Source organism: Bidens hawaiensis, unplaced genomic scaffold (assembly GCF_021521415.1).
Source record: "Bidens hawaiensis isolate Kalapana, Puna unplaced genomic scaffold, B.hawaiensis_p1.1 tig00002343_1, whole genome shotgun sequence".
Lineage (NCBI taxonomy): Eukaryota > Viridiplantae > Streptophyta > Magnoliopsida > Asterales > Asteraceae > Bidens > Bidens hawaiensis.
Genome location: NW_027491127.1, coordinates 2,484,327 through 2,493,203, shown reverse-complemented (window position 1 = coordinate 2,493,203; position 8,877 = coordinate 2,484,327). Strand labels below are relative to the sequence as shown.

General features: G+C 33.9%; 2 pseudogenes across 1 annotated transcript; one reads left to right on the top strand and one right to left on the bottom strand.

Annotated features, from left to right (window-relative positions):
• The first annotated feature begins 334 nt into the window (after positions 1-334).
• LOC143618889 (sulfite exporter TauE/SafE family protein 4-like) lies at positions 335-5,036 on the top strand (annotated as a pseudogene). The gene is made up of 12 exons (XR_013151099.1): positions 335-662; positions 744-903; positions 2,053-2,252; positions 2,487-2,548; positions 2,653-2,698; positions 2,790-2,842; positions 2,941-3,027; positions 3,266-3,316; positions 3,400-3,639; positions 3,727-3,820; positions 4,604-4,744; positions 4,829-5,036. The product of XR_013151099.1 is annotated as a sulfite exporter TauE/SafE family protein 4-like (transcript).
• A 743-nt stretch (positions 5,037-5,779) lies between these two features.
• On the bottom strand, positions 5,780-7,634 carry LOC143618822 (homeobox-leucine zipper protein ATHB-22 pseudogene; annotated as a pseudogene).
• Positions 7,635-8,877: the final 1,243 nt, after the last annotated feature.

Genomic DNA, 8,877 nt, shown 5'->3' with positions numbered 1-8,877 from the left:
GATAATAATAGTTCAACTAAAAAACCCAAATAAGATAAAATCATAAACTTCAATTCAAATAAAAACAAAATATCTAATCTTGATCTTCCTATATAGGATACTCTTGATGACAAATGGTAGTTGGGAGCGATGATAAGATGTTGATAAGAATATTCTAAGTTGGGAAAAGTTTAAGATTACTAAAATTACGGGTTGGCAACTGGTATTAGAAAATAAGCGTTACAATACCAATATCAAGTTTTTAAGAAAATCAGGATTAGTCCGCTACGGGTACCAGTACAAGTATTTATCGAACTCTTTCTTATAATATTATAATATCAATGCCGACCCGAACATTTTCAATACCAGTACGAGTCTCGTCCAGAGTTAAAACCCGGTTTTTTCTTATTATTTTATTATATAACTTTCCCATATTTGAATCACACGTGAGCACCGCTCTTCTTCTTCATCCTCATGACCTCCATAAATTGACGCCATTGTTCAAAACCCCAAAGCTTACAATCAATCCAACAATAACATCAATGGCGACACGCGGGTTCGTTTCCGGTCTCTCAATCGTCTTTTCGGCCATCATCTTCACCGTTTACATCATTCACAAAACCCACAAACCCTTCCTCCATTCTTCCCCAAATCCCGAACAACCCGACGACAAAATCTGGCCCGTAAGATTACTCATTTCAACATTAATTCATCAATTCACATTATTTTTGAATTGGGTTTTAATCTTTATTGTTTTAATTTAGGAATTGGAGTTGAATTGGAGACTTGTGTTGGCAACTGTAATTGGGTTCTTGGGCTCTGCTTTTGGGACGGTTGGCGGTGTCGGTGGCGGCGGCATTTTTGTTCCAATGCTTACGTTAATAATCGGTTTTGATGCTAAATCAGCTGCTGCTCTTTCAAAGTGTATGTATTCCACTCTTTTTATTTCAATTTGGGATTGAATTAGTGAAAGTTGAATTGGGGTTTTGGTGCTCTGTTTCTTGATTAATCACATTTTGTCAAAATTGATTTCAAAGGTTTGTAATTTGGGTATTTTGGAGGTGGGTTTTGAATTATTTGTTATTGGTTATGATAATGGGTGCTAAATAATCATCAATTTAGTACTATTACTGATTGAATTGGTGAAAATTGAATTGGGGTTTTAGTTACTCTGTTTCTTGATTAATCACATTTTATCAAAATTGATCATTTTAGTTGCTAATTTGGGTGTTTTTGGGGTTAGTTTTGACTTAATTTTGTGTTTATGATTGAAATTTGATGTGGGTTGTGTTGCCTTTCTGTTACTCTGTTTCTTGATTGATTCAATTTCATCAAAATTGATCATTTTTAGTTTCAAATTTGGGTATTTTTGGGGGTGAATTTTGACTTAATTTTATGTTTATGATTGAAATTTGATGTGGGTCGTGTTGAATGTATAATAATTAGGGAAAGGAAATCATCAATTTGGTTGAAAACAGAATTGGGTTTTTGCTACTCTGTTTCTTTATTGATTCAATTTAATCAAATTAATACCTATAGTTATTATTTATGATTAAAATTTGATGTGGGTTTTATTGGGTTTTTGTTACTCTGTTTCTTGTTTGATTCAATTTCATTTTTATTCATACCTATAGTTTCTAGTTTGGGTATTTTGGGGTTGAAATGTTGGGTTTTTGATACTCTGTTTCTTGATTGAATCAATTTCATCTATATTCATCCCTCTGGTTTCTAATATGGGTATTTTGCGTAGAGCTGGTAATTGGGTACCTGTTTAAGACACGATAATACCTGTTAATAAAAAAAGTGCGGTATTTGATTTGTTTGTTTTTTCAAATAATTGAAATTAGTATGCTAGACTATCATTTTCCCTTATTGGTACATGAAACTTAAACTTGTCTTATAGTCATGACACATAAAATAGTTAAAACTTAAACGAGTCGCATTCATGTTTGATACTTGTATTAAGCGTGTCGTTTCTAACCTGTTAAGACACGAATTGCCAGCTATTTTGGGGGTTAAATGTTGGTTTTAATTTGAGTTTATGATTGAAATTTGATGTGGGTTGTGTTGAAGGTATGATCATGGGAGCATCAGCTTCATCAGTTTGGTACAATCTAAGAATCCCACATCCATGCAGAGAAGTACCAATCATTGATTATGATTTAGCACTCCTGTTTCAGCCTATGCTCATGCTGGAATCACTCTTGGTGTGACTCTTAGTGTTGTGTTTCCTTATTGGCTCATCACTATTCTCATCATCCTCTTATTTTCAGGTAAAGTTTCTCATTAGTTACCGTTAGGCAAACTTTTGTTATAATGTTATTTTTTGAACGGCCAACAAACAGAGAATTGTCTGTTATAATATTATTAATTATCCTTTTTAGCAGTTGTTTGTAGACCTCTTAATGGCCAAAGATAGATTTAGTCATTTAGATGTTTGTTTTTCTAACCAAATGAGTCTTAAATAAATATTCACTTTTGTGTAATGATGTATTGTTTGTTAATAGGGACATCTTTAAGGTCTTTCTTCAAGGCTATTGATATGTGGAAGGAAGAGACAATAATGAAGGTAAAAATAATTATTTTGATTTGGATTATAGCATCCAAAGATTGATAAAAAGACAAACTTTACTGATATTATGATCGCGTTTTTTGTTCTTGATATTATGACAGAAAGAAGTTAAAAGGCCGAAAGAATTCGTTAATTCTCGAGGGGAATGTAAGTCGAATGAATATCAATGAATCTTTTTTGTGCTATGAATATTCCATGAATCTTATTCTTTGACTTTATGTTATTTTTTTGTGTTTAGTGCTAATAGACGCGTACGAGCCACTGATTCCTAAAGAAGAGAAAACGCCAATGGTGATCATCGATAACTTCGTTTTTGTTTGATAATTCACGTTTTCAGCCAACTTATTAAATCGTGTAATCCTTTTTTATGATTTTAACAAAATTTACAGCAAATTTTTCGGTTCAATTTACGTTGGAAGATGCTTACAGCTCTAATAGTTGTATGGGCCGCCTTTCTAGCTCTTCAGATCATTAAGGCAAGCAGTTTTCAAATTCAGTCTCATCTCAGTTTGACTTTCAGGAGTCAAACATATTCATTCTTGTTTCTAAATTGTCTTCAGTTGAAACCTTTTATGGGAAAAATCATATAACATTTATATAACGGAAGAATATTACATTAGAAGCATTTCGAGTTAAAACATTAAGCTCACCTACGCGAAATTCGAATTCGATAAGTCAAACATTTGACTTTTCAAAAGTTGTGCTTTCCTGCAGAATGGCTTAGTAATATGCAGTACATCATACTGGGTAGTCACCATAATACAGGTAATTTGAAGCTACAAATAATAAATATCTAATAATCATTTTGTACATTCTTTTCAAGCAATATTTAATTATGTTTCTTGCAGTTCCCAGTAGCACCAGCTGTATTCGGGTATGAATGCATTAAGTTGTACAAAGAAAGCAAAAAAAGGAAAAACACAGGGAACCCTGACTCGGTTTGTGAGGCTGCAATCGACTGGACCGCACCCAACCTTATGTTTTGTGCATTTTGTGGGATCTTGGGTGGGACTGTTGGCGGCCTGTTGGGGTCTGGTGGCGGGTTCATTCTTGGACCTCTCTTACTTGAGATCGGTGTCATGCCACAGGTACACAACTTGTAAACATCTTTAATTCAATAAAATGTATAAAAATTTAATTTTTATGATAGACTTGTAACATGTGATGTTGTATAGGTTGCAAGTGCGACAGCTACATTTGTGATGATGTTTTCGTCATCGTTATCTGTGGTCGAGTTTTACCTCCTAAAGCGTTTCCCGATTCCTCATGGTATCGTCTTCATCACCCTTTGATTTCAATCCGCAAACATTATTTTTTGGTCCATTTTCAGTTTTTGTTAGATAATAAATTAATAATGCTTCAATTATGGTTACAAAAACAATATTATTACAGTAAGATTCTATATAAGATTAATAGGACTAGGGGTGGCAATTGTGACCCATTGGGTTGAATGAGTTGTATTAAAATGTATATGATGGGTAAGAATGAGTCAAACTAAAAAAAGAAAATGATTGAAACGGGTCAAAACGGGTTGACATTTCTCGGGGTTTTTTTTAATGGAACGAGAAAAACGGAGGAAACTTTTTGGTATTTTTACTTTTTAAGTTTTTGATTTATATTTCGAGTTATATTTTTTAATTATTTTTTTTGAATTTTTTGGTGAGGGGTTTCTGAAATCTCAACCCATTTTGACCCATTTTAAAACCTCTTATTAAAAAATTCAAAAAAAATAATTAAAAAATCATAACTCGAAATATAAATAAAAAACTAAAAAAGTAAAAGTACTAAAAAGTTTCATCCGTTTTTCTCACTCCATTTAAAAAAAAACTCGAGAAACGTCAATCCGTTTTGACCCGCCTCAATCAAATTCTTTTTTTAGTTTGACCCATTATATACATTTTAACACAACCCAATGGGTCACATTTGCCACCCCTAAATAGGACGTATCCGTTAAAAATATGGATTTTTATTTTTTGTTTGGCTCGTTTGAGATAAAAAAAAAAACACTGCCAAAGTTAACCCACTCATGTTACGAATTTTTTTGACTTTTAGCTTTATATTTGATGGCGGTATCCGTTATGGCTGGCTTCTGGGGTCAGTTCTTCATAAGAAGACTTATTGCATTTCTGCAAAGAGCTTCACTTATAGTATTCATTCTTTCAGCTGTCATCTTTGTCAGTGCTCTTACAATGGGTAACTTTCTAAATCCATTTTTCTTGTACTTTATGCTTGAGAAGATGTACTATTACTATATGATGAACTTGGATAAATATGCAGGGGTCATTGGTGTGGACAAAAGCATCCGGATGATCCATAATCATGAGTTCATGGGATTTCTTGAGTTTTGTAGCGGTTAATAGTTTTAGAGTAACATGTTTTGCATGTACAGAATGTAGATGGCTTATGTTTCTACCACGGTTAGGTAGGATAGTTTTGTTTTTTAGTTTCGGTATGTAGAACGACTACGGCTTTTCAAGAAGCACACGGCTTTTGTCTCGCTCAGTTTGTAAACAAGCCAAGGCTGAGCCAATGTAACCTTCGCTAGTTGGCTCACTCGTTAGACTCGTTTAGCAGGATCGTTGGCTCGTTTAAATTAAGCTATATATAAATTAATCATGACCCAAAAATATAACACTATGACCCAAGTTTGGATACATATATATAAATCATATATATTGTAATATATTAATCGTGCGTGTATGTTAAAAATATTTTTTTTCTTTATATACATGTGTAAAAATATAAAATTATTAAATAGTTTTTTAAATAAACGAGCTGGCTTGAGCCTTTTATGAACCAATTCTACTCGGTTTGTAAACAAGCCGGGCCAGGCCTAACTTCGCTTGGTTCAGCGTGGCTCGTTTACAACCCTAAAACTGACCTCTTATTCGGTTGAGTGGTTCAGGTTTGGGGTTTCAAATTCGGTTCTTTAGCCATCGTCTAGATATCGAATAGAATCCTTTAAGTACTCAAAAAGGTTCAATGCGTGGTAATGGCTGGCTTTATTTGTTTCCTCTAAAAGATGCACTAACATTCATTTTCAGTGAATTGATGTCACTCAAGTGTCAGATGCGTAAATAACACATTAGAAACGAGTATCAGGATACATAACAACTCTTATCTAATAAAGTTTTCTTAAATTTTACTATAACAAAACTAACAAACTATTATTTGATGATCTCTGATCTAAGTCATGTAAGCAAACAGCTAGCTACTAGCTCTAGGAATTTATGGATAAGAAGAAAAAACTGGCCAGTTGGAATAAGATGGCATAGGTGCCGAAGGGACCGGACCATAGTTCATTGAATAGTTGTTATCAGCGGCAATCATGGCGGCTGTGGTGGCGACAACAGGCTGATTGTTGGCTGCTGCGGACGTGCTCTCAACAGTCTCTTCAGTACCGGGTATGTAGGTGTACCCCGCGCTAGATCCTGCCACTTGTCTCTTGCTAACTTGTTCATGTAGTATGCTTCTCAATGCTAACACCTTTAAGGGATCAAAAATAGCAATATGAGAACATTTAAATTTTAAAGTATGAATTTAGAAAATATATTAGAACGGTTTTTATATCAATACAATACTAATTTTGACGTTATTTTACTAATCTCATGAAAATAACGTTAAAAGTGGCGGAAGGTTAATCAGGCATCATGTGGTGGCGTTGATAGCCGAAAGACAAGGGTACATGCAACAATCGGCGGTGTCCCGATGGTTGAGTGTTATATGCCTTATGCCCAAGGCTTGATGTAAAACTACTATCGAGCCGGTGGTCTCACCGAAAACAGCCTCTCTATTACTAAAGGGTAGAGGTAAGGCTGTCTACATCTTACCCTCCTCAGACCCTACCATAGCTTTGCTATTGGTGAGATATACTGAGTACGATGATGATGATGAGTACTATACAATACAATACAGTTGAAGGATTTGATTGATTTGTACCTCTTCTTGAAGCTTTTGTTTCTCCCTAGAGACAGCATCAAACTCTTGTTTAAGGGTGTCATACAAGCACTCAAGTTGTTTGTTCTTCCATCGTGCACGTCGGTTCTGGAACCACACCGCAATCTGTCTGGGCTGCAAACCGAGGTCATGGGCTAGCTTCATCTTTGTATCAGTGTCAAGTTTCTTCACCTCTTGAAAAGTGTTCTCCAGTGCCTCTAACTGCTCACTTGTTAACCTTTTCTTCTTGTCTAGATTGCTGTTTTCGTACTCGTTTTGGTTCATTTCCATCATCGCTAATGGCGCCTGCATCATTTGATGCTTCATCTCTTCTATTCCTGCATCATTTGAGGCTGTTATGTTAACCACATTTTCACTTTCTAAATTATATAAGTCGTTATTCGAAAATAATTTTGTATAATGCAACGAGTCTTCTAACACAAGGAAAACTAGCGAATATAGCCCATGCGCATGCGTGGATGAAACTATGTGCTTTATAAGAGATATTTATGCGTAATACCATATATAGATTCGGTATATAATGTGTGTAGAGTGTCGTTTAATACAAAACTAGTTGAATTATCGATATTTTATGAAAAACTTAGCATGCTTGTTTGCTCTCCATTTTCTTGACACTTAAAAGGAAACACACATATATATATAAAAAATGTGTTGGTATATGTATATCATTGTGTAGAACAAGCTCTTGATTCACATAGATCAACTCGGTTATGCTCAAGAAGTAATTTTGAAATTATACATATATGTATGCTATCTTACACACTCCAAGATATTAATGTAAATCAAATCAACTAGTAAAATGGAAACTAAAGATAAAGTAAAGAGACTTTGAAACCAAGCTTAATTTGAAGATCTTGAGTTAATTTCCATAAAAATGCAACCCTTGAATAATTAATTATGGAAATAAACCAAAAATTGTTTTTTTGGTTTATAATAAAAGAAGATAGTTACATGATTAACATGGGCACACATAATATAGCATAGAGTAAATTTAGGGAGCGAGGATCGACTTACCAGGCGGGTACGCATAGTGATCATTGTTATAGTTGTAAAGAAATGCAAACGAGCTTTGAACTGCAGGTCGAGGAATAATTAACGGTCTGGGATTCATATCATTCCAGTCCATGCTAGCTTACCACCTTCAACTCTTTCTTCTTTTTTGTTATGAAATTCCTTTAAAAGATTAATCTAACATGCAAGTATTATTTGTATAGTAGTAGTGTGTGCTTTTGATGGTGCTTTTTGGTGCAATAAAGGTGTAGTATGTAGTGTGTGTGTGTTTTTTGGTGCTTTTTGATGCAAGAAAGGTGTGATATTTATATCAAGAGAGGGTATGTTTGAGTTGATAAAGGGTGGGACAAGTAAACAGTGGTGTTTGGGGAATATGTTATAAAGGTGGTCCTAGAGAGAACAAAAGGTTAGATCATATATACATGTACAAACACATAGTGACAGTACTATGCCTTAATGTTTGCATGCTTCTTCTGACCCACTGCATCTATATATCATATCCATCTCTCTAATTAAACTTGGTTTAAATGTAGGTAACTTTTTTTATTCTAATTAAAAGTTAGAACCACTTCAAATATGGTTTTTTCTTTTGATACATGTGTGTGCATGTGTTTTGTATACTCATAAACTAGTGTTTGTGTAGGGGTTGGGACTAAGGGGCCCTACTTAAAAGAATACATCTATCTAATTATTATCTATATATATATTAATGCATGTCTGTGTAGGGGTTGGGACTAAGGGGCCCTACTTAAAAGAATACATCTATCTAATTATTATCTATATATATATTAATGCATGTCTGTGTATGTATGCTGACACAGAGACCAAGCATAGGTGTGTATGTTAAATTCACAACACAAATTAAGAAATTATCTAACTATTTTATATGTATAACATAAAGACTTCCTAAACCAAATTTTAAGTAATACATATGTTGATACTTAATGCATGTGGTTAACCATTTAAGAGGGCAAGTATATCTTTTTTAATTAGGCGTAATAATCCATGGACTTTTATCGTTATCTAAAGAATACTTGCAATTTTGTTCTTCATTTTTCCTCGAGTTTTGGTTATTTAAAAACCATTTACACTTTTGCCCCCCTTATATTTAGCCCATAAATATATTTTTTTATTTCATTCTTTAGACCCATAATGTCGTCTCCATAGAGAATCGTTAGGAAATGCTATTTAACTATTAATCTAGGTTGAACAAATGATGTAAAGTAGAATTTAGAGAATTTGATTATGAAAAAGAAAATGCAAAAACAAATTACTTTTTAGTTGTGAAAACCGTTGGAAAAGGAGTAACCACTTTAGGTTCCAGATTTCTGCAATTAACTAATAGCCTAATCCTTTTC